Source organism: Ictidomys tridecemlineatus, chromosome 13, assembly GCF_052094955.1.
Source record: "Ictidomys tridecemlineatus isolate mIctTri1 chromosome 13, mIctTri1.hap1, whole genome shotgun sequence".
NCBI lineage: Eukaryota > Metazoa > Chordata > Mammalia > Rodentia > Sciuridae > Ictidomys > Ictidomys tridecemlineatus.
This window is the reverse complement of record NC_135489.1, coordinates 77207519-77234014: the sequence shown is the minus strand read 5'-3', so window position 1 is coordinate 77234014 and position 26496 is coordinate 77207519. Positions and strand designations below refer to the sequence as shown.

Sequence of the window (26496 nt, the reverse complement as noted above, 5' to 3'; positions counted from 1 at the left end):
TAAATATGGTCTGAATACCAGAACTTATCCATGCTGGAACAAAATAGTCCCTCAACTGAGTAGAATGAACCTTTCCACTGGACACTAACAGAATGCAAGAGGAGGGGCCATCTCTCAAGGGAGCTGGAAGCCCAGCTTCCAGATGAAGGATGCTCAAGGTTTCTAATAAGCATTTTCCCTTCCCACCCCAGGTCTCAGGCAACAACGATAAGGAAGGACATCTCTGGTCAATTCTCCAAGTCTTAAGTAATGCAGAAATGGTGATATGGGTTCCCAAAACATACATGTCCCAAAGAAACTCAGAGCTTATCTGATCTAAAACTAAACAGCCAAGTCAAGCACTATACTTAGCTTGACACTGGAACGACTTTAGACTTACTATAGGCTTCTGAATTCTGGCACCCTAGCTGCTGATTCTATGAATTCTGTGTCATTTTATGAATACTTTTTTTTTTTTAAATTTTACTCTCCAGCGCATTGAGGGACAAGATTATCTGGGCATTACGTCATGTAGCTCTCTGTTTTTAAGTTGTTCTTTTTACTTATGTACTACAAAAACAGAATATTGACTTTGTTAAACTATCTTTTAAAAGAAAAATAGATCAACAATAAATTAGCCCTACCTGAAAACAAGGGAATTTCTCTTTATTTTTCTCTGAGTTAATTTTCTAGATATGTGGCCATCATTTAAGTGAAGCGATGGTACATTTAATAGCAATTTTCTTCCCAAGTTAACATAAATTGCTGCAAAATTGAGTCTTCATATAGAAGATGTGCCGTAATTACCTCCAGTTTTCACTGGTCTTGGTTACTCTTTCAAGTAGAGCAGATGTAAACTTCCTTAACCTGAACATTATATTACAAATATCTACAAGGCAGGAAATAAGCCAAAGAAGTTCCTGAGCTATCAGTAACATAGCTAGTACAAAGGTTTTTTTATTCTTATAGTAGGGGTCATTCAGGTAATTAAATAAGTTGTTTTGAATTGTGCATAAAAGTTTGCTAGATTAGCAAAATATTCTATCTGATTTTTTAAAGTACTTATACTCAATAAGAAGGAAGAAAGACAAGAAAAGGCTGTTCAATTTATACCAAAAAATGAAGCTAATCTTCTCGATTTATTGATTTGTACATATGAAGTACAGATGCAGATATAGATGCAGATATATAAATGTATAGATATTTAAGAGGAAACCAGCACAGAAAGAATATAACAGCATTCTATTGCAGTTAGAGTCATAGTTTCTAAACCTCTGAGAAGTGGGGAGAAAATCTTAAATTTTCCATTGCTCAGTCTTCACAGTATAAAATTTTAGAAAATTAAAATACTTCCAAACATTTCTTGTTTTTCACCAAACTTTTTATTTGTCCGATTTAATACATGAAAATGTAACTTCTGAGAACAGACAAATATGTCTGAACAGACAAGCTTCTCCACCCTTCATAGATGAGTTTATTTCTTAATTTGGCAGGTGTGGGAAATGGTTCCACTTTATGTAAACAGTGCTAAAGAGAAAAGGCTGAAAAAGGAGAAAAAGAGGAGCTTGACGCTATGCTGTACCAAGACCTTGGCAGGGCACAGCAGAGGAATGTCTGGCAGGATCCAGGCTACATGCCCAGCTCACCACCTTGAAGATGCTTTGAAAGGATTTTCCCAATGCCAAGGCCCAAGGGGAGTCTTCAAATACATAATATTTGCCATTAGCACAATTTGCTAAGAGAACAGAAAGAGAGCTCTAACAAAGACACAAAATATTAGTTCTCTTTTTCTGAAATAAAAAATTTTAGCTGAGAAAAAAAAACTCTTTAAAAAAGGCTCTTGTCTCCAACATTATAAATTACTCTTCTCTAAAATGTTCAGAAATCTTAAAATTAATCCAATCATCTAAATTTTCTTTTCATTTTCATTTACTTTTATTTGATGTTTTTCAAACTTATTCCATATAAAACTTCATAAGCTTCTGAGTTCACATTTTTTTATAAAGTTTTCCCAAGCTTTTCTAAGTTTCTCCCCATCTTACTGACTACAAATATGTAGTTGTAGCCACCATGCCCCACATAGGCTTTGATTTTCTCAGCACATTCATGAATGAGAGAACATATTACAATAAAAATTCTTCAATAAAAATGGAATGAGGGGAGCTCCTTTTGTGAGTGGGTGGAGGTGAGTCCCTGCTCAGAGCAAGCCCTGGGCTGTCAGTGTTCCAACCCTCCTGGTCTGCTTTCGCTGCCCAGAGCGCCCCTGTGCTCTTCTCCTGGCTCTCTCCCAGCTGTAGCATGTCCACCACTGTGGCCCTATAGCGCTGTTGCTTGCTGCCTGGCCACTTTGTCTTGGCTACTCTTGTTCGCGTCCTGGGCTTTCCATGGGCGCGCTGTCTGCTGTTGGCTTCTCTGCTGTTGCTGCTATGGTGGCCTTGCACTTTCCCCTGTGCCTCACCTAGAACTTGTATCCCCCACACCTTAGGCCATGTGGTTTCAATCAGAGCAATGCTTCAGTAGGCTGTCAAAAGACAGCATCTCCAGTCTGAGTGTGTGTAATGAGATGGAGGCAGGAGTGGTGAAGTGAGAGCGCTGGATCTGAGTTGACGCTCTTCTGTGGCCTAGGACAGTCACTGAAAGACAGAATTCTCTCCTGCACAGCCAGAGAGGACTGGCGGGCTGTAGTGCCCCACTGCATGTAAATTCTCCCTTGGTTGACTCCTCACCACACTGAAAACTTTAGGGAAAATCCTTTTGTTTAACAGCAGAGGCTTCAGAGTGTAATCTATACTGGGGCCTGAAAATCATTTTAACTGGCGACTGATATGTCTCAAGGTGAACTCGGCCATCCAAGGCACTGCCACTTATAGTGGGAGCTCAGCTGATCCACCCGGAAAAGATAGGTGAGGTAGAAGATAGCACCATGCAGATTCATCAACTTGTGAATTCTATGTGGAAACTCTGCCCAAAATAAGCTTTCTGAAGGTAAGGAAGAAAAGGAAGAAAATAATGGAAAGAAGGATTGTGTGGCATAGGTAGTAAATATCTGTCCTTGTTCACAGTTTGGACCACCTCAGAAGAGACAATTCTTTTATTTTTCATTAAGAACTTTTTGTTTTGGGGTTGGGGTTATACTTTAGTGGTATAGCTCTTGCCTATCATGTGTGAGGCACTGGGTTCAATCCTCAGCACCACCTTAAAAATAATGAAGGTATTGTGTCCATCTTCAAATAAAAAATAATAATTTTTTTTTTGGTTTTTGTTGTATATGTTGATTCATTCATGTTACACATATATAAAGATATTTTGTTATCATTTTTCTCTTTTTATTACCTTTTACTATTTTGTTTTGTTTTATGAGTGTTTTTTATTTTTTTGTTTTTGGTTAATTTTCTTAGCTTCTCCCTCTAATAGTTAAATTCTCTTGTTCTCTATCAACCTGTCAATCTGCTTTGTTGTATTTTTAAATTTTGTTATTTTCTCCCTTCTTTATGGCCTTCACTTTCTTCTACCTCTCTTCTACTTTATCTTTTTCACCTTTGGAATATTTTAACCATTCTTTTGACTTCCTTTCTCATTTTCTTCCTTGTTAATGAACTGTATTTTTGCCATCTTTTAAAACTAGTTTATATAATTCTTGCTCCCACGATTCATGTTTTTGAAGTTATTAGTACTGTGGATGTTGTAGCTGATATTCAGTGTTTACTTTAATTCTAAATCTAGTTCACTGCTTCTTATGTTGCTGTTTTAATTTCTGATTATTAGTATTGTAGATATCATAATTAACACCTGGTATTTACTTGAATATTGTAGATTCTTCCCTGTTATTGTTGCTGTTCTTCATTTACCCTTTTCCATAGTGGCTGGGCACCAAATGTGACACTATAAATTGTTGGGGAATGTGCTCTGCCCTTGAGTTACACCCCCAATCCAGGTAAGAGATTGTGTACCTAATTCCACACATAACAACTATTCTTAACCTTCAGCAATAATTTAAAGAATATTGGGGACCTCAAACTGGCAACCATGGCCTAAGTAGAAGTTGGAGAGAATGCTCAACTTACCCATGGACATATGCTCCTACAGCAACAGCAGAGAGAAATAACACAATAACCTCAACATAGGTTACTCTTATACACTCTTAGAATATACAGAATTGCCATATCTAGAAGATCAATCATGGGTGGTATGTATATACAGTGATATAGGCAACACAACTGTCGATCTTCTAGAAAGATCCTGTGAAATCTACAGAGAAAGTGGAATCCTCAAGCTCTAATATACTACAAAACTTGGAATGATCACTTTGATCACTAATCACAACCAAAAACATTAGGATATTAAATATACTACAAAAAAACACTGGGAAATATATTCAACAATTCACAACAACGTGATATACCAGAACACTTTGCCAAGAGAAGGCTGTTCCCTAAGAATAACCTCACATAAAAGTGAAAAAGAGGTGGCTGGAGTTGTGGCTCAGTATTAGAGGACTTGCCTAGCATGTGTGAGGTCCTGGGTTTGATTCTCAGCACCAATATAAAGTGAAGGTACATCTACAGCTAAAAAAAAAATTTAAATTAGAGAAGAAACCCATCTCAATAGATATGCAAATCTCAACATAAGAATATAAGTGATACAAAAAACTAATGTAGTAAGACACCTCTTAAGGTGTGTAATTCATCAACAACAGACTTCAAAAATATCCAAATACTGGATACAAAATTTTTTTAAATGATCATTTAAAAATTATAGGATTCTCAGATGATAAAAAAATAAATAAATTAAGAAAGTCAGTACATGATATAAATGCTAAATTCAATGAAGAGATAGAGATATTGAAAAATAACTACACAGAACTCTTGGAAATGATCATCAAATCAAAAATCAAATTGTATATGTTTCCAATACATTAGATTGAGTAGAGGACAGAATTTTAGAGATTGAAGATAAGGTGGACATCCTTGAACATTATTAAAGACACCCTTGACAGTATTAAAGAAAAAAGTAAGAAACTACAAATCTAATAAGAACTGAGGAAACATTAAGAGACCAAACTTAATGTTCACAGACATTAAAGAAGGATCAGGGATACAGGATCATGGCAGTGACATAATGGCAGAAAAATTCCTGCAGACTTAGGAATAAGATGAACATCCTGACACTGGAAGCATTTAGAACCTCAAATAGCCCAGACCAGGAAAAAAAAAAACTTCTTCACATCCTATCATAATTACAAAGCCAAAATTTCAGTTCAAAGAAATAATTTTAAAAGCTACTAAAATTTTAAAAGCCAGGTCACATTTAAAGAAAAATCAATCAGATTAACATCCAATTTCTTGACAGAAACCCTAATGTCCAAGAGGGCTTGGAACAATGTATTTCAAATCCTGAAAAAAAATAACAGCCAACCAAGATCATTCTATCGAATAAACCATCAGAATTGTACTATCAGAATCAAAGAAAAAATAAAAACCTATCGAGATGAGCATAAAGGAAAGAAATTCATTATTACTATTCCAGCATTGCAGCAAACACTCAGAAGAATTCTACACATAGAAGAAGATTATAAACCACCAAGAGATCTTAAAAAAATGAATTAGATTGCAACTGGGGGTGAACATATGCCAATCAGGATAGAAGCAAACATTAAATGTAAAAAAATAAAAATAGATGAGAAGTAACACATTCCTCTCTAATGACACTGAATATAAATGGTCTCATTTTTCCAAATAATAAACATAGATCATAACACTGGACAAAAAATAAGACCCAATTATTGTTGCCTCAAAGAAATATATCTATGGCCAAAGATATTCACAGGCTAAAAGAATTAAAAAATGGCATTTCATGTAAATGAAACTTGAAAGCATGCAGGGATACCTATTAATAACCAACAACGCAGATTCAAGCAAAATTAGAGGAGAAGTACAGATCACCATATCTTGGTAAGGGGAATAATCCAAAAAGAAAATATAAAGATAGTAAACATTTATGCCCCAAACATTGGTGCACCTGATTACATAAAACACAATGCAACATAAAGGTTCATATAGGGACCAATATAATAATAGCAAGTGACTGCAATATACCTCTGAGAGATCATCCACACACAAAATCAACCAAGATACTACAGGGTTAAATCAAACTGTAAATCAAATGGATTTAACAGGTATTACAGAGTATTTCATCCAATACAGCTGAATCCCCTTTTTTCAGTTTTCTCCAAAATAGATAATATTTTAGTGAACAAAGTAATCATTAGCAAATATGAAAAAGTTAAAATAATTCCACATATCCTGTTTCAATGAAAATGGAATAAAATTAAAAATCAAGAAGAAAACCACATATTCAAAGACATAGAGATTAAACAATACACATTGTAATGATGAGTGGATCATCAAAGAAATCTGACAAGAAACTAAAAAATTCTAAGACTCAACAAGATTAGAAGTTCAACATACCAGGGCCAAGAAGCTGCTGCAGCAGCCACTGTTTAAAATCTGGTGTCTCTGGGGGCTGAGGGATCTGCTGGAGGATGGAAACAAGAGAAAGCCTTGTGGCCTCAGCATATCCCAGTGCTCAATCCCTCTCTTCAGATGCACAGCATCCACCTTGGGAGTGCATTTAGATGATACTGTGGTTTCCAGATGCGGAGGTCCTGGGTTCCAGGTAGCAATGAAGGGATAGCAGTGCCCTGCTGCTGAGCTCCTTCCTGCCCCCTGTCTGCCTAGGCACAAAGGAGGGTCAGAGGAAGGCCTTGCAGTGTGCCTGCCTCTATGCTTCACAGACTCCCACCCCAGGGTCACTGCCTAGGGGTGCCTGCTACCCAAACCTTTGCACTACAGCTGTGCAGGGTGCCTTCAGCTGCCACCTGCCATCCTGAGGCAACCACCCTCAACTCAATATGACACTGCTGGTGTTCCTGGCCATGCTGCTGATCGTCCTGCTGCTGCTGATGTGCAGAACTAGCCTTAAGGCCATAAGCAACAAACCCTGTGCCAACATTGTACAGAATAGGGAAAGCCTGAAAGCATTTCCTCTAAAATCAAGATCAAGTCAAGGATGTCCACTCTCACCACTCCTGTTCAATATAGTTTTTGAAACTCTAGCCACAGAAATTAGGTAAGAAAAGGAAATAAAGGGGATTCAAATAGAAAAGTCAAATTGTCTCTGTTTGCAGATGATATTATCCTGAACTTAGATGATCCAAGAAGCTCCACCAGTACACTTCTAATGATGATAAACAAAGTAAGCAATGTAGCAGGATACAAAATCAAAATATAGAAATCAACCACTTTCCTATACACTACTGATATATCTGTTGAGAAAGAAATTAGGGGAAAATCATTAACAATAGCTTCCAAGAACATAAAACAGTAACAAAGTTAACCAAAAAGGTGAAAGATTTCTACAAGAAATATTTACAAAATATGGAAAAAATAAATTGAGGAAGACACCAAAAGATGGAAAGACCACAAATGTTCATGGTAGGGAGATTTAATATTGTTAAAATGACCATATAACCAAAATCAATCTGCAGATACAATGTAATTTCCATGAAAATACCAAAGATATTCTTTTGAAAACCAGAAAAACAAATCCAAAGATTTATACAGAAGAACAAAAGACCCTGGATTGTCAAAACAAATCTGAGTAAAAAGACTAAAGCTGGAGGTATCACAATGCCTGACTTTAAATTATACTATAGAGTCACAGTAATGAAATCAGCTTGGTACTAGCATACATATAGATATTTAGATCAGTGGAACAGAATGAAGACACAGAAACAAACCCACAAAGGTTCTATAAAATTACACTGGAAACAATACAGCCTCCTTAACAAGTGATGCTGGTAAAACAGGATACCATAAGATTAAAAATAGATACCTATCTATCACTCTGTAACAAAAGTCAACTCAATTGGACCAAAGACCTAGGAAAAGACCTTAAACTTTGCAACTGATAGAAGAGAAAAAAGGAATAGCTTCAACATATAGGTACAGATAATGACTTACTTAATATATTGTACTTCTCCAACTCAGTAAATATTAAGGACTTCTCCAAAAAATGCATTCCATAAATGGGGAAAGAAGTTAAACAGACATTTCTTAAAAGAAGAAGTACAAACAGCCAAAAATTATTTTAAAAATGTTTGACAACTAGAGTCATCAGGATAATGGAAATCAAAACTACACTGAGATTTCATTTCACTCCACTTAAACTGACAGCCATTAAAAATACAAATAACAATAAATGCTGGCAGAATTGGGTAGGGGAGAGAACCATCCAAATCATTTGTAGGTATCTATATTAGTACAGCTAATACGGAAATCATTATGGAGATTCCCCCCAAGACTAGGATTGGATCCTGTAAAGGAACACCTATGTGGGGAGAATTGTGGAAGAGGCGCACAAACGACAGACACAGATACACAGGGAAGGGTACAAACAGACAGAAGGATGGCAACAAAGGAATGCCTACCCCTCTCTGCCATCATCTTTAATAACCAAAAAGTTACTTATTACCCACTACCAGTGATTACACTTTGACTAGTATTCCTTTAACCCTGAGTGCTAGCTAACTAAGATAAGGTCCAGGTTAATCCAAACACATAGCCTCTCTCCTTCAAAGGATATCACTATGTAAACCAGGTAGTGCATCCACATAGTTATCTTAATAACCTCAGCAGGGAATAGCTGGGCATTCCAATCATGGGAATCAGTTACCTCCTGGGAATTTGCTCACTCAGAGAACACTTCCGTATTTCCACTGTCAGAAATACCTACAGGAACCACCATCATCGAGTATAACCATTTACTCCTCAGTATCTATCCAAAGAATTAAAGTCAGCATACAACTGTGACACATGCCTCTCCATGTTTATAGCAGCACTATTCACTATTGTGAATTATTGTATGAATCACCAATTTATGCAACCAGTCTAGGTATCAGTCTATAAATGAATGGATAAAGGAAATGTGATATACAGACACAATGGAATTTAATTCAGGCATAAAGAATCACAAAATTATGTCATTTGCAGGGAAATGGATGGAACTGGAGAACACTGTGTTAGACAAAATAAGGTAGACTCAGAAAATCAAGAAACATGTTTTTTCTCAAATGTGGAATTTAGCAAGAAAAATGGGATCTCCTGAAAATAGAAGGAAGAGCAGTAAGGTAGAAAAAGGGAATAAGGAAATGGAGGAAGGGAGGGCAAGGGGGTACTAAGTATTTAAGTCTATCAAATTTTGCAAGGTACATGGGCTTGGGTTGTAGCTCAGGGGTGGAGTTCTTGCCTTGCATATATGAGGCACTGGGTTTGATCCTCAGCAGCACATAGAAATAAATAAAATAAAGGTGTTGTGTTCATCTACAACTAAAAAAAATTTACAAGGTACATATACAAATATACCACCATAAAACCCACTATTCAGTGTAATTTTTTCTCTCTTTTAAAAAATTTAACTGAGTTTTAAAAAACAAATGACAGCAGAATGCATCACAATTCTTATTACACATATACAGAACAAGTTTTCATATCTCTGTTTGTATATAAAGTATGTTCACACCAATTTGTATCTCCATACATGTACTTTGGATAATGATGCCCATCACATTCCACCATCCTTGTTAACCCCCTGCCTCTCTCTTCCCCTCCCACCCCTGTGCTCTATCTAGAGTTTCTCTAGCAACACAGAGACCTCACACAGTTTTCAAGAGATCCCACTCAAGTACTTCATAGATTTCCCAAAAACCTGACATATGAGACCTTTCACAGAGACTTACCACAGAGATACCAAATCCATTCTTCCTTCCAAGTGGACCTGAAACCACTTAGCTAACTGAAGGATACCACCAGCCTGGTTCTGCCCTCAGGACCCAGAGACACTGAGACACTGTCAATATGGTCTCCCAAATGGTGTTCTTTGCTTGGAAAAATCCTTGGGAATTTCTATTCCTTTGTAATGCCACTGCCTCTGAACAAAAGAAATGCAGATTCCAAATACAGGTCTGCAAAATTCCTTCTTCTCCAAGTTTCCACTTCCTTAGCTCTAACCCACAGTTTAGAGAATCACAAATATTAATCATGAATAAAATGTGGCCAACCTTCAGTGAGAGAATTCATTTCTTTAGCTTTACTTATTCACAAGTCAAATGCATTAATATCTCATTTTACTTCACTGAAGATAAGAACTGAATTCAAGATGGTTGACCACTTTGGAAACACAATAAAGACCTGTAACAAATGGACTCTAGAAATGAAATAAACAAGCAAAGAAGCATCTGGACTCACTCTACCTCCCAGGGGGGCTGTCCAACCAGCATATTATTCTGCACACAGCAGGTAGTAACAAGTTTGGAGAATCTGCTTTATTTTCAAATGAAACAAGATAAAAATCAAGTAAAGAATTTTTGCAATGAGATTTCTGGAAATACTCTTATTTTATCATCTAGGAAGATTATATTTAATCTTATAATGTTTTGTTCCTTAAAATATGATAAATCCCTCAAATAATATTACACATTTCCAAAATATAAAAGTGTTACTGTTCAGTTAACATAGCTTAAACTGATGGACTAAATATAAGATTTCATTTTCATTTTGAAAAGAATTCCAACAAATGCACATTTTTTTAAGACTCAGGCAGTCAAGTTGTTTTATGTTCAGTATAGAGCAAAAAAAGGACTAGCTTCAAACAGTTTAAAATCCTTCAAAATATATCAATCCATGTTTGAGATACACATAGAGCCTAATGAAACTACTAAGGAATATTTAAACACTGGAATTGAGAAAATTGTACATTTAGTCATATTTATATTAGAATAGTCCATAGTGAAAAGTCTCATTTATCATACCCCAGCATTTTCCAAAGGATGCAATTGGTAAGACTACAAATTACTTATCACTCATAAGCAACCCATTGGTTCTATCTTATTTATTTTAAAGACTTCTGTCAAGAATGTGTCACTGGTTGTGTCTCTCAGATTATCCATCATGATAACAGCATCACAATCTTTTCTTCTCAGTCTTTTCATTAAAAGTAGTGGAGCTGACATAAGAGCTCTTTAAGTCTATTTGTTTCAAGAAGTCCCCTTCTCCATAATTACAAACTTATACTTATTAATTTTCCTACTATATTACCTTATAAAGCTATCAAATCATAAAAAGAAGCAATGTGATCATGGATGTCCTCTTATATAATTGGACTATTTGTTTTTTGATAGTGGAACTTATACAAGGTAAGTTACAGGAAACAAATTAGGAAAAAATCTATACAGAAAATATTTTATAAAGAATAGTGTATCCTTTTAAAATTGATTTTTTTGAGGGGAGGGTAATCTAGGATTGAACTCAGGGGCATTCATCCACAAAGCCCCATCCCCAGCCCTATTTTGTATTTTATTTAGAGACATGGTCTCACTGAGGTGCTTAGCACTTTGCTTTGGCTGAGGCTGGCTTTAAACTCTTGATCCTCCTGCCTCATTCTCCTCAGGTGCTAGGATTATAGGTATGTACCACCATGCCCAGCTCAATTTGATTTTTAACATGGTTAAATTAAGTGATTACTTCTGGATCTTTAGAGGTGGCTGTAAAGTCTGAAAATACACAAACATTCATAAAAAATAATCACTGACATGCTGAATATATTGTCCATCAGTAGCAATTTGTAGTTCATTAAGCTATGCAAAACAGCAATAAACAATTTGCATTAAAGCAACATTCCCATCAGTCACTGCACATGCATCTGTCACATATCACCTCAATGATTTCTGTGTCCAATTTTCATGACAGAAATCAGAAGTTTATCCAGGGCCTTCAATCTATTATCCAGATACCTCTAATAACCCAGGGGCTTCAATCTATCACAAAGATATTTACATTACAGACTTTATAGCCACTGGTATTTTAAGATTTACTCACTATACATCTTATTAATATTTCAGCATTTTTATACATACAAAGAAATAGATAACCAAAACAGTAAGATATTGGAGAAAATAAGAAAATTATATCATCTTTGTCTTGAAAATTTTTCACATCAAAACATTTTGCTGCAAATAAAAGTAATTTGTTTTGTTTTGCTACACAGTATAGAGATTGAATCTGGGGCCTAGCACAAACACATGCTCTACTGCTGAGCTACACCCCAAATCCCCTTTTTATTTCATTTTGAGGAGGCTGGCTTTGGACTTGCAATCATCTTTCCTGAGACTCTTGAGTAGCTAGGATTACAGGGGTGTACCAACATGCCTAGCTTGAAGTGACTTGAAATCTACAGATGAAAGACTTTAAATGACATTTAGAATTTACTGCAAATTCGGTTTTGAAATAAACTTTTCTTAAACAAAGGGTTCACATTGACTTCCACAAATCAGGCACTCCAGAATACAATGTAGAGTAGTGAAATATGTGATGCCTTCTACATACACCAAGGAAAAAAGGTCTTTTGCAAATAAGCAAAACCAGAATTGCAGTTGTCTCTAAGAACAATTCCTTCCCATTCATAGACTATAATGCTGTTGACAATTTCAAGCACTTTCACTTCTAAAGAACTCCCACAGGAAGAAATTCCTCCAAGCTTTCCAGACACAGGTGCACTTTCTGTCCTTCTCACTACCTTAACAGTGTGACACATCCAGCTCCAGACAGTCCCAATAGCTTCCCCCTGTGTTCTCTAAGGTCAGTCACTTTCATAACCATTCTTGTAACACAATAAATTGCTATAATTATTTCCAGGGCCTACGTGTATTGCTGCATTTTCCAAACAGGTGCAGGTCTCTGTGGTTACTCAGAGGTTTGCTAGGGCACCCTTCCCTGGGCTGAGCTGTCAAGATCAGAAAAGCCCATCTACCCATAAACATGTGCCCCATCCCACTACCCTTTTATATTCCTGTCATAATTTAATGCTAGGAAAACTTTACATACCTATTTCCAACAACAAGAAAAACTTCACAAGGTATACAAATTTCTTTTGTACACTGTGATCCCCGGAGTGAGAGAAACTTTCCATATTCCAGGTCTAGGACTTAGGCAAGTATCTTGGGGTCTTCAGACATCACTTTCTAAAATGAAAATGAAATTCAATAATATGAAGTTACAACATTAAACACTTTGCATAATTCCTATTAGATTATTTTGATGTTATCTTTATTTTCATTATTATTACCAATGAAACTGGATGATTTTGATATTATCATTGTTTTTATTTTCACTGCATGATTATCAATTTAACTTTTACTTGCTAAATCAAATATACACACTTGTGGTATACTGTTTTCACAATTAAACAACTGATTTTCTAGCACAAAAGCTAATGTTTAATACATACTAGACATTTATAGTTCTAAGAAAAAAATAGATATTCTTTCAAGTCATTTTTCAAATCGCTTTTTTGAACACGAATAAGCTCCAGGTGGGCCTAAGGAGAGTGAAAAGGCAGAGGAGCAGCAGAAGCCTGTCTGTCATCCTCCTGTGTGGTTAGATAGGGGTGAGAAGACCTTGCCTGCCAAGGGAGCAGTCCACAGAGTCTGACCTGGAACTCTCAGGGCGGGGGCCTCCTGGCTCCTGGAGATTGCTCCAAGAGTATGTGGAGGTGCCTGAGAGAGTCTTTATGTCCCCAAACTGAACCTCTTCCATTGCCACAGGGTAGGACCCTTTTGGAAACCCCTTTCAACATCACCCTCCCCCCCCCAACAGGCCTGCCTGTCCTCAGGAGCTTGTCTCTCTTTTAAGATACCCTCACTGAGACCCACACACCTGTTCCTCCACTCAGACACTTTAAGGTATGCCCTCCACCTAAATGATCCTCACAGTGCACCTGCCCCTTAACACAGCTTACCGACACCAGCGGTATCCCTTTGCCTCTACCCCACAACCCCCAAACTCGCAGGCCACCCCTCCAGCCCTGTAGAGGTAGAAGCCTCCAATAGATGAGCTGCCCTCTAAAGTGGCGGCTCCTGCTGCCAAGGAGCACCTCTAGAAAAGCCGCTGCACCTCACCCAAAGAGCCTGCACCCTCCCCGAGTGGGTCCCAGTACCTCCTTCTTCAAGGTGCTCCACATCTTCTGCTGGGTTTCTGCCCCTGGGGGAGCAGCCAGGAATGCGCGGGTGAACTCGCGGTGGGAGTGATGGAGGCTGTCCTTCCCGCAGCCTAACCTGCGGGAGCCATGGCCAAGCCGTGCGCAGCGTCCTTTTGGCTTGGGTCCTGTCCTGGGCAGCTCTGAACTCACCGAGGCCGGCCGTGGCTCCATTGTTCAGTGGCTCCTGTGCTCTGGCAGCGGCTCCTGTTCCTGGAGTCCGAGACGGTGGTGTCCTGGCTCCAGGGATTAGGTGATGCCGGCGGCGGCTCCTTAATTGCTGAGAAGGGCGATGGCGGCTTTGGCTCTTGTGCTCTGCACGTGGTGGCGGCGGCAGGTGGCTTTGGTGTCCAGAAGAGGGAGACAGTAGCAGCGTTTCCTCCCGCGCTCAGGCCCTTCCTGTGCTCTGGTGGAGACGTCAACATTGGCTCTGGGCAGGGGGTTGGCTCCGGTAGCAGCTCCGTGTCCTGTCTGCAGTGGGGTCGGCAGTGACATTGTCTCCAGCTGGTGGGCGACTGCAGTGACAGCGGAGCGAGGGAAGCGGTTCCCATGATCTGGACACGCTGAAGGCTCCAATGGTTCCTGTGCTCTGGAAGCGGTGACTCCCGTGAGTCAGCGTTGACTCCAGCAGTTGTTGGACCTGAGGGAGGCAGTGGCTCCTACTCCCCAGCTGGCATTGTCTACCACGGGTCTTGTGCTCCAGCAGCGGCGGCGGAAGCTCCAAGGTCTTGCGGCTGCATTGGCAACAGCTGCGGCGGGCGGCAAGGATGGTGGCAGTGGCTCCTATGTTTTAGACGCGGCGTTTAAGGTTGCTGTGGTCTCAAGGCCAACAACATTGGCTTAGGGCGGCGGTGGCGTTGGTTTCTGCATTGGCTCTGGCGGCGGCTTTGGCTCCTGAAGCAGCGTTGGCGGAGGCCTTGGGGGCTTCTGCAACAGCAGCTCTGGTCCTGCAGCTCCAGCGGCTCCCACGGATGAAGCTGGCTCTGGTCCCTGCTCCTGTGGTGGCTCCTGCACTCTGGATGCTGCAAGGAAGTGATGGCCTCTGAGCTAATGGTCCTTTGGCAATAGACACTCTCTATTGGTTAGCTCAGGAGCTCTCACTTCCGTTTTCCCCTCAGGGGGCGTGATGACATAAATTTGGACCAATAGTGTTGCAACTTTTTCCAAACCCTTATTAGCATAAACTTGAACCAATAGCATTGACCCAAGAGGTATATATATATATATATACCTCTACCTGCGGAAAGTCCTGCAGCTATTTGCCATAGTGTCTTAGAGGCTGGACTTCCTCTCCTGGATTCAGAACACCGGTAACCTGGAGAAGATTGGTGGTGAGCTGCTGCAGTCTGCTGGAACATGGGTGGGCAGAGCCTGCTATCCAGAGCTGCTTGGCTCCAGAGGCTTGCTGCTTCTGAGGAACCCACCCGCCAGTACAAGTATGAAACTCTACTTTCACTACGGGGACCTTTTAGCAAGGCATGTGTACTTATTCATACATATTAAAATAAATAGATTACATTTTCTTTACGTGTGTGTGTGTGTGTGTGTGTGTGTGTGTGTATAACTTCACACATTGTTTACTCAAAATAAGAAATTAATTTAAAAATTAGACACAGGCAATACATGGTGGCACATGATTTGTGATCACATAACTATAATCACAATTATTAGGCCTAGGAAGGAGATTTGCCAGTTCAAGTTTCCATTTCATTTCAAATGACTAATAGAAAATCTATTTCCAGGAATTTATCTGTTTAACATAAATTATCAAATTTGAGGATCAAGAGTAATGTAGTATTATATCATTTCCCTATTAATATGTATGGGGGCATTGAAGGTGCCTCTACTTTTATTCCTGATACTAACAATTTTTGCCCCCCTCTTCAATCAGTATGGTTAGGAATTTAACAATTATGTGTTTTTTTTAATATCCAGGTTCATATTGAATTTTTTCAATCCATTTTCTTTTATCTCATTTTACTGATTCCGAGTTTAATATTTGTTATATTTTGACAAAGATTGAATTTTTTTCTTTTTTTCAATGTCAATGCTCAGGTTAATTATTTTAAAATTCTTGTTTCTAATAGAAACATTCAATGCTACACATGTTCTTCTCAACACTATATGATTTTACTTATATCATCTATCTAGTATAAGTTTTTACAAATTCTATTTGTGTCTTTGACTCATGGATTATTTAAAGTTATGCTATTTGATTGTGAAATATTAGGGATGTTATACATTATCTGTCTCTTTCTGGTGTGTGTGTGTGTGTGTGTGTGTGTGTGTGTGTGTGTGTGTGTCCAGGTGTATGGGTGTTGCCAAGGAATGGACCCAGTGCTTTAAGTATTCAACTGAGTGCTGTACCACTGAGCTATTTACCCCAGCCCCATATATATTGAACATATGCTTTGCACGATATCAACAATGATACATTTTGATGTTTGTTTTACCTGTGGTCTAAATTGTTGAATATTCTGAGTGCATTTGAGAAGTGCTCTTTTTTTGGTGATGGGATTTTGTTCTGTAAATGTTAATTAGTTCAGGTTCTCTGATGATTTCGTAAAGATTATCATCTATGAATTGTTGAATTTCTGTGTAGCTTTTCTATTAATTGTTGAACGAGTGCATTTGAAAACTTCATCTTTGTCATTGAGTTTAAGTATTTTGCTTATAGATCTAATATTTTATGTGTTCACGTACTTTAACTTTTGGGAGAACATAAAAATTTAAGTTAAAGTACAAGGTTATCCCTGGTGTATTATGTTGCAATAAATTAAGATAAGAAATGCAAAATTCCAAAAAATAGATGTAGTCAGTAACCAAAGTGACTGGCTTTTTAAATTCTCATTTCTGGTCAGGACTCACTCTTAATTTAGGAAGGAGTAGGTAAGTAATGCTAGGTAATGCTCATTTAACCACTTGAACTGTTAAAAATGTATGACTTGTCCAGTGTCACCAAAAATACTCCTTATGGGATACTAATCCTTCCGTGGAAGGAACAGAAAACCAAGGTCCTTAAAATAAATGTAACTAGCAATCTATTTTAACATAGGTGAAAATAGGAAACTAGAATGTTCTCTCGGATAAGTAGATGCTGATCCATATGGGTTTGGGAGTGGGGAGCATGGGAAGAATGGAGAAACTTTAGCCAGGGTAAAGGGGAGGGAAAGGAAGAGAGTGGGCATGGGGGTCAGAAAGATGGTGGAATGAGATGGACATCATTACCCTAAGTAATGTGTGAAGGCATGAATGGTTTGACTCTGCATTGTGAACAACCAGAGTCATAAAAAATTGTGTTCTGTGTATACCATGAATTGAAATGCATTCTGCTATCATGTATAATAAATTAAAATAAATACATAAATTTAAAATAAAAAAAACGGGATAGAAATGCAAATCTGGATATTATATATTAAGGAACATATGAGGTACATTAAGTATGAAACAGTAAAGACTTATGCATTTTCCTCAGTGTATCTTTTATATCTTTGATATGAGAAAGATACTTGTGAATATAAAGAATTATCTAACCCATATTTGGAAATTTAAATAATCTCTTGTTTAAAACAATGGTTTAAGGGACTCACAAAGTTAACACACATACATACAACACACGCATACATGCACACATCAATGATTGTTTTCTCTTGCACTTTGACTTCAAACCACATTTATTATAGCTTTTACAGAACACTACACCTATGCATCACTTCCCACTACAACATAGATTCTTCTTTGATTTGATTTTTTTAATAACTTGATAATGATACTCTCATTAGAGGTGCTGAGAATTAATTCAAGAAAATCAACAGCTTTAGAGAATGAATCGATTACTCAAGGAACACTAAAGCTCCAACGTTATGAGGTGATAGAAATGGAAAGAAAAGGCAAGCTTACAAGATTATTAAACATGTTCCCTTTGTCTTCTGCTTCTGACCCAACAGCAACCATTCCTAGAATAATGGCAAAGAACGACAGACTTCATAAATCACAGTGCTTCACTTGATTTTATATCAATTTGATTCTAAAAATTAAATCTCTCAAATTAAAAGAAATATATGAAATTTAACATTTTTTTCAAAAATAGGAAATGCAGTGCAGTTATAAAGAGAATAAACTTTGGAATCACAAACACCCCCCCCCAAAAAAAAAACACAGTTCCTTGTGATGATTTTTCATAAAGCCAAACAACAAATATTGGCTTTCTCTTGTATTGGAAAATTAATAGATAAAGAGTATTGCAATGACCTGAAGTCTTGGATAAAGAGAATAAATAAATTATTGACACATGAGGAATAGACAATTCTCCATCCACTGTTGAGATTTTTATTCTTTGTGGAGCAGATGATCTAAATAAAGCAGCCAAAAATAACAGGTAGGTTTTTATTGCATTAAACCATTGAAAACATTAAGCATCTACAGTTTAAATCATGTTCAAGATAACAAGCCTTAAAATAACTTTGGGTTTTTTTTTTTACAGTAGTGAAACACCTTTGCCCATTTTAAACAATATCAAAGCACAAAGACTAATGTGTAGATGAACATATACTTAGGGACAACACAGAAGAGACAGATTGGAAGAAACAGCTGCTCTTTATGGAGATGGTTTAACATAGGGCTGTTAAATCATGTTGGTAAACTCAACTGATATGGATAACATCACCTTTTCTGAGGCCAAACAAAGCTTGGGTCTAAGTCATTGTTGCTTTAAATCTGATCTGATAACATCACATGTCCTACACATTTCCATTTACCAAATGGAAGTCAACTACAAAGAACTCAAATACATTACTCCTCCTATAATTTGTCATATGCATTAGTCCAATTATAATTCAAATTGAAGTCTAATAACACCCATTCAATATTTTATGCATTTATTATATAAGAAAAGTTTACATAGGTCAAGAAAGAGTCTGTGATGTAGGAATGGATAAAGTAGAATATATTACCTGGGTTATCAATTGAGGGGATAATATAACTCTGTTCAACATTGTTATGTTTTAAACATGTATTAATGTATTATAGTTATTCATAGTATTGCAGTTCATTTTGATATATTCATAAATATATATAACATAGTTTGCTCCATTTCAATCTCCAGTACTTTTTATCCATACCTTCCTCCTACCCTTGATCCTCCCCCTCTACTCTTTTGTTCTTCCTTCTATTTATTTACTTATTTTTAATACATACATCATGTTTTCATACACAAGAGGACTGCATGGGATGACTTGTGGCATACAGGCACATAATTTAATGCAGGCATATAATTTACTCCCTAATTCTTCTCCTTCCCCCCCTTTCCTCCCTTCTAATTTTGAGACATATTGTATTCTGTTATAAATAAAATGTGGTTTTTCACTTTAAAAACTCTAGATATCAAGTAAAAACTACATATTTTTATCTATCTTCCCCAATATCCTGCTTCCCTGTAATAACTACCATTATCTTTTCACAATCTGTGCATGTACCTTGACAGTTGAATAAATGCTCAAACCATTAAGTCTACAGTGCATTTTAAGAATCCCTTAAATTCATAAAATATCTTCATTCTTCTTGAATAATTTAAAATCATAGCCACTTTCCTGGATATGAAGGATGCATTATATAAAAAGTGGGATTATGTCTTCACTTAATGTTTGTAATTTACTTTTAAAAAACTCTACATTGTCTCATAGCCTTTCTTTATTATCATACATGGAGATTTATTTCATACTATTCAATGTCCGCTCTTTAGATAAATCCTAGTTATTTTTCAAAATATGGGTATTTGTTTAATTTCCTTGCGTATAGACACACTTTCTTATGCAATTGTATCACTATTTCTACAGGTAAAAGGAGAACATGATATATCAAAGACTTCATAGACTTTTATTTAAATGCCTTTTGGAACATCCATTTTAAAAAAATTCTCAATGTCTTTTACTTTCAATAATCCATATTATTTTTAATAGTATTTGCTTCTTTAGGGGGAACTGCAATGTCTCTTGTTCTTGCATCTTAGTCTGGCTACACTTGGGAATCAATTAAAAACTGTGTACTATTAATAGTTTGTAGGGCAAAAAAGAGGATATAGTAGAAGAGAAAAATGTTTAAACCTCGAGTCAATAATATGGAGAACAATGGTACTGCCATCGAGTGTAATAATACAATTAATTAGTAATAAAATCACTAGATAAATAAATATGCCTCTGAGGTTTTGATTGTCAAACAAAATCTATCTTATGTAATCTCAGTTCAAATACAGATACTTGCAAAAGAAAATGTAGGGTATAAGTATGTGGTAGGAGTGTAATTAGCAAGAGATAATTTCAGAAAAAAAGATATGGTGTGGCAATATGCTATTATGGTAGTCAGAATGAGACTAGATAAATGAGAAGAAATAGATAAATAAGAGGGAAAGAAAAGGGGGGATTTGATCCTTGAAGATACTGAAAGATTGAAAAGGAAAAAGATATATTATATGTAGAATATAGAGGTATAATTTTAAGGTGCAGCCCCCAGCCTTGTCTCCCCAGAATCAAAAGACATGGTATGAAAACAGATATAGTGGGATTGGGGTAGGAGAAGAGTAGAACTAGTAAATCACAATGACTAAGGTCCAGGCAGGGCCAGGCACAAAACAAAGAGGATAGGTACTCAGCAGATTTTTAAATTAACTAGTGCATATTTTGGCTCTACTAAATTATGGTAAGCAGCTGCAATTTGACTACTTGTATATAGGTTTTGGACTCAATGAAGCAAACATCTGTCCCCAAAGAATGAACTGAGGCCAAGAAAGATCAGTCGCTCAGCTAAGGAGGAAAAGCCAAACCTGGAGTACTCTCTTCTGACTCACTGAGCTGGATTTCCCTTACCTGGGATCACACTGTCTAGACCCAAGAAAACCTCCTCTTTGTAAGTAATATTAGAATTAATGCTAGATACAGAATAATAAGCATTTGTTGGTCTATTTTTTCTTACTCTGTCCTGGAGTATTTTATATTTTATTCCAAATTTATATATATATATATATATATATATATATATATATATATATATATATATATACACATACACTTTACATATGGGCCTCAATTTCATATTATAAATAAAATTGAGAAAAGAACTAAGAAATTCTCCTTTCGCATCAAAATTGCATTCTAGCAACCTCAGGCCTACTTTACCTAGCTATTTTTTGACCAGAAAAGATAACTGAATTCGGACTGGGGCTGTAGCTCAGTGGTAGAGTCCTTGCCTCGAATGTGGGAGGCACTGGGTTCAATCCTCATCACCACATAAAAATAAAGATATTGTAAAAAACTAAATAGAGCTTTAAAAAAGATAACTGAATTCTCAAGAGTTATTTTGGTCTATATGAGGTTCAGTTGTATTCTCCCCATGTTTACACTTTTTTGAGATGTTCAAGAAAATGAGTAATCCTACTTTACCCGCTTAGTTCATTTAGAGCAATATTTTCCAAGTTCATCCACATTGTCACCTACTGCACACTTTCCTGCTTTATTAAGGATGAATAAAGCCCCATTGCAGGCATATATCACATTTTATAGAATAGAGTCACTTTGTATTAGGCAGAGACAAGTGAAGGGAGGGGAGGAGAACAGGGGTAGTAAGATAGAATGAATTGGACATTATTACCCTATGTGCATATATGACATATATGACTGGTGTGATTCTACATCATGTACAACAAGAATGAGAAGTTATATACCATTTATGTATGATGTGTCAAAGTGCATTCTACTGTCATGTATAAACAATTAGAACAAATAAAAAGAGTATATACTAAATATATGCATTTTTGTATAGCAGTTTTCCTTATTTACATGTTTTGCAAAAGGAAATTGAAGGTGTTAGGATGGCAGAAATTAAAACTGCTAACCATTACAAAGGCAAATATAGCCTTACCCTCTTATTTTCTATTACAACCCAGCTGGCCGTCCATCCCTGGGGAAGGTAGCTTTTGGTTTGTAATCAACCTTTATTGGCATATGCACATGCTCCCTGGGTCTCTATTGCCAATCGTCATGGCAAATTCATGCTTCCCACTGGCTACTCAAGGAAATTTCTAGGGTGCAGTGATGAGCATGTTTGCACAAATATTGGCTTCTCAAAGATTGTACCACATGGTGCAATACTTTAAAATATTTGTTTGTGTCAATCAGGATTTCATTGTAGCCTCTTCTTTCTTTCCCTTCCTCTTTCTTTTCAAGGTGCTAAACACATGTATTTTGTGTTAGGACAGCCTGAGTTCAATCTTGCGTCCATCTACTGAGTAAATAGTAGTATAAAATTTGTGGTATCTTTTAAGTCTCATTCTCCTTAAGAAGAAGGGTAAACTTAGTTCTTTTGTGTGAAAATTAAATGTGATCACAAATGCAAAGTGATTGGCATACTATTTGACATGATGATACATTTAGGTCAAGTTGGTTGCACTGAAAACTGGCAAACCAGGCAGATCAGCAGTGGAGAACTGCAGGAACTGCTAGGTGCAGCTGTCAGATGATCTCCAGGGAACTGTTGGAAGCAGCTGGCTACTGATCCCAGGAAGGCAACATGAGAGTTGCTACCACTAGTACCTGAGGGTTCTTAACATTCAATCTCAGGGCTATTAACACTAAGATCTGAGATCCATCAGTTAGTCCTCAGACCTCAGAGATGGAAGAAGTGCTTTGCCTCTTTGTGACTTCTCTTCAAAGCAGGCCCTCAGATGATTGGTAAGGGAGATGTTTAAGGGGCACAAATCATGGAGAGGTGTACAGAGAAGATCTCCTAAACCAAGAGAGGCCTTTTCCATGGGGTGATGAGTTGGGTTTTGGGATATTGTCTGTTTTCTCCCAGGATTAGGGGGAGGAGCAGTCTAAATCTGGAAACAAGACCCAATAGATGGACGCTTGTGAGCCCTCGGTCCTGGCAACCCCAGTTCTCCCATCTTGGTTCTCACTGCATGGAGGTGCACAGACAACATGGCAGAAGGCAGCAACTGGAGAAGATTTTTTCCCTACCAAACTTCCTTTATTCCCAGTGACAGTCAAACAAGGTACAGCTTCCCACCCAGGATTGAACATTGAGACCACCCCCCTCTCAGTACCTCCTGCAGCCCCTTTTTTTCTGACAACCCACAGGAACTGTCCTATGTGAGGAAGAACGTTTGGACCTTCCAGCACAGAATGAAGCAAAGGTGAGATATTGCCTGAGGGGAAGCCACCCCAGAGGTCACCAGCCACCATGACTGTCCTCAAGGCCTCTTCTTCTTTTGGTTGCTCAATGACATGCATTTCCTCTTTTGAGGCTCTGAGGTTCAAACCAGCTCCAGATCCACATCTTGCCCTCTGGTGGCCTGGAGGGGAGACCCAGAGCAGGGCATCTTTTCCATATGCATGAGCATCCAGTGAGAGCACTCTTCATGGACATGGCACCTGAAGGAGGGTGGCAGCTGAGGCGTCTTCTCTGGAGAGGTGGGGCCTGGAGGGCTTGATCTTCTGAGCACAGGGTTTCTATTGAAAGGGCCTGGCTCTCTGACAGTCCCCAGGGCAGCAGGCGGTGCTTGGAGCTAAGGAGGAAATCCAGGCTTTGGAGGTCAACACTGCAGCCATTGGCTGTCTTATGTGGCCACGCAGAAGAAGTGGCTTTTCTGAGACCCTCTATACCTTTGTTTCCCAGGTTTATAGAGGAGGATCTGTGGTTCTTGGGAAGATGGTTGGAATGGATGTCCCCCAATGAGGAAGACCAGTGATGGCCTTTGAGGATAGCAGTGTCCTTCGAACCCAGTGGCCCTGCTCCTCTTCACAACCTGGAAAGCCACCTCTGTGGACCAGTCCTCTGTGCTGGCCCCTTGATCAGTGTGATGTTTCTGCTTCTCTGCACCTTGCTTGGCAGCTGCCGAAGAAGATTTTTTGTCCAGTTGAAACATACCATGAACTTGAGGCACCTGCAAAGGTGCTTCTTCACAAGATAAAGGAAGATATGGGCACTGGCCAACTCTTCTTCATGCATGAAATGGGCCATAGGGACTGGGACAATCATATTTCAGTGGGAAGTGGAGCTGTCACTCTTCTTATTCTCAGAGAGACATGCTAAGTGTCTGCTGGCCACCCTCCTGGGCTTCCTTTCTGCTTGATATCCTGAACCCTTCCATGGCTCTCATGTCTCCTTCCTTTTTTTTCCATCCTACATCCTGTATCCTGGAACAGACTCACTCAGGGAGCCATCACAGACAGGATAATGATAACATCCAGTGGGCCACATGAGTAAAGTTCTGTGCCTTCCTCATCTACCTGCTATCCCTTGCTCCCCTCTATACCTGTGGTCACTCCCTTTCCTGTATACTTGTGTCTTTTTTTCTCCTAGTCTGCCAGGTATTGCTCTGTGCCTTGGTGTCTGTTCTGAAACCCTGGTAAACCTGGTGTCCCTACCTCCTTTGTTCTACCTGGTGACCCTTTCTCCTTGTCTAAACTTTTGTTTCTCCCCAACCTCTGTTTTTCCTGGTGTCCCTGCACTTCTTTATCAAGTGTCCCTGCCTCTCTTCTGTACCTCCTACCCCTGGTCTACTGGCAGACCTTCCTTCTGCTTTCTACCTGGTCAGTGGTGAGTCTTTCCTGCTGCTCCAGCTCTTTTGTTAGGGCCAAGATATTTATATATGGTTTGGAGGAAACTACTTCTTCCAGGAAGTGGGGATGAATCATAATCTCTGCCTGGTATGAGAAGGAAGAGAGTGTGAGTGACGTTGGGAGGAAATGGCCCCAAGTCAGAAGGATTTCTAGGAGAAAGAGGAAGCAATAAGGATCCCATGCTCATCTGTACCAAGGAGTTGTTATATCACAACTACAGGCTACACCCGTTTACAAGTGTACAACTGCATGTAAACACTCCCTCTCACACTCAGATAAACACACATACACTTACAATGCTGATATTCTAAGCTATGTAGCTTAATTCCATGGATCCTGAGACCTTGTATACACCAAGATTGTAGGCCCAGCTCACCTTGTTGACAAAGTCCTCATCGACATAGCTCAGGAGACTTGGATCTGGGTATAAATCATCCTGTATTGGCTGTTGCTCCAGTCCTTCCTCTCCCAAGTTTGCAGCAAGCTCTTCTGTGGACAAGTGGGAGGGCTCCCACATGACCAAGTTGATAGGCCCAAATAGCTCCATGTACTCTTGGATGGTTTCAGGTGGGATCTCCTTGGGTGCCTTGGTCTCAGGCCCTTTGATCTTGGCCACCTTGGTCTTGCATGCCTTTTTCTCAGGCACCATGGTCTATGGTGCCTTGGGTTTGGCTGCTAATGAGCAGGCAGGACATGCCTAAAGGTTGGTTTTTCTGGAGGTGCACACCATGACAAGGAGGACCAGAATGGCGCATGTATGAGGGATCCATAGTCATTTCAAACACTTGGTGGTAGACAGGGTTAAGGGGACCTAACCTGGTATGCCATGCATGAGGAAAATCTGACCCAGGACCCAAGGGATGTAACAGTGCACCAGATGCAACATCTAGGAGAGTCAAGTGGGAGGACATTTGGATTGACTTGTATTGCACGCACTCTATCCTACCAGGACCCAAGTCCCAGGCAGATCATGTGTTATTTCTTTGGACAGACAAGGAGAGAAATGAGATCTGTACTTGGCCCAGTCAATGTGCAGTTCAAAGCTGGGTGGACAGGACCTCAGGTGCTAGGGGCTGTTTTGCTTGTGAGACTGAATACTCAATACTGAAGGAAAATTTCTTATTTGGGACAACAGCTTGCCCTGGCCCTTGTCACCATTTGGACACTATCATGTGCTACTGTGTGAATGTGGGAACCCTACCTGGCTGTTGGACAGCCTTAGAGACTAGGGGCCTTGGAATTTCCATCCTTGGATTTGCAGGAGGATGTTGGCACTGGAAGACCCCTGGAAACTGCATCCTTGGATTCTCCATCTCCTCTGCAGCCTCAAACTCCATGAACCTTGGTGGGATTGAGGTAAGGCAGGCACAGGCTGAGCTGAGAATTAGGTTAGCCATACAGGGCAGGTGCTGATGTGTGATTCTAGGCTATGGAGTATTCTAAGCTACCAGTCAGGATCTGGTGGCAGGGATATGAAGCTGTGTCCTGGGGTGAGTCAGGCCAGTCCCAGGAGGGAGCTGCTACACAGAAATAACAGCCATTCTTGGGAAACACTGCATCAACTATTACCTGAAAGGAATCAGATATGAGGGACCCAGAGAGGGCTCCTAGCTGTCCCTAGTTCCAGCTCTCTCCTGTTTCTTCCAGGAACCACACAATCATATTACTTCTAGAAACTGGTCAGGGATGTGATTTATTTCAGGGAACACCAGGGGTCCTGAGACAAATCAGGGGTATTGAGGCTGGGACCATGGACCTTGAAAGGATCGCCTGGGAGACCAAGTTACAGGCAGGGTCATGTGGAAGTGGAAGTTAA

At 38.8% G+C, this 26496-nt stretch overlaps 2 long non-coding RNA genes across 5 annotated transcripts in view; one reads left to right on the top strand and one right to left on the bottom strand.

Annotated features, from left to right (window-relative positions):
* LOC144369926 (uncharacterized) overlaps positions 1 to 15129 on the bottom strand; it is a 35094-nt gene extending 19965 nt beyond the window's left edge. For all 4 annotated transcript variants that reach the window (XR_013429768.1, XR_013429770.1, XR_013429769.1 and 1 more), the window contains exons 1-2: positions 14029 to 15129; positions 12918 to 13054 (exon numbers count right to left, since the gene is read on the bottom strand). This is a non-coding gene — a long non-coding RNA (uncharacterized LOC144369926). The remainder of the gene's footprint in view (positions 1 to 12917; positions 13055 to 14028) is intronic.
* Positions 15042 to 26192, top strand: LOC120886586 (uncharacterized). The gene is made up of 5 exons (XR_013429772.1): positions 15042 to 15503; positions 20794 to 20967; positions 22912 to 23110; positions 23196 to 23251; positions 23734 to 26192. It is a non-coding gene; the product is annotated as an uncharacterized LOC120886586 (long non-coding RNA).
* The last annotated feature ends 304 nt before the right edge of the window (positions 26193 to 26496 follow it).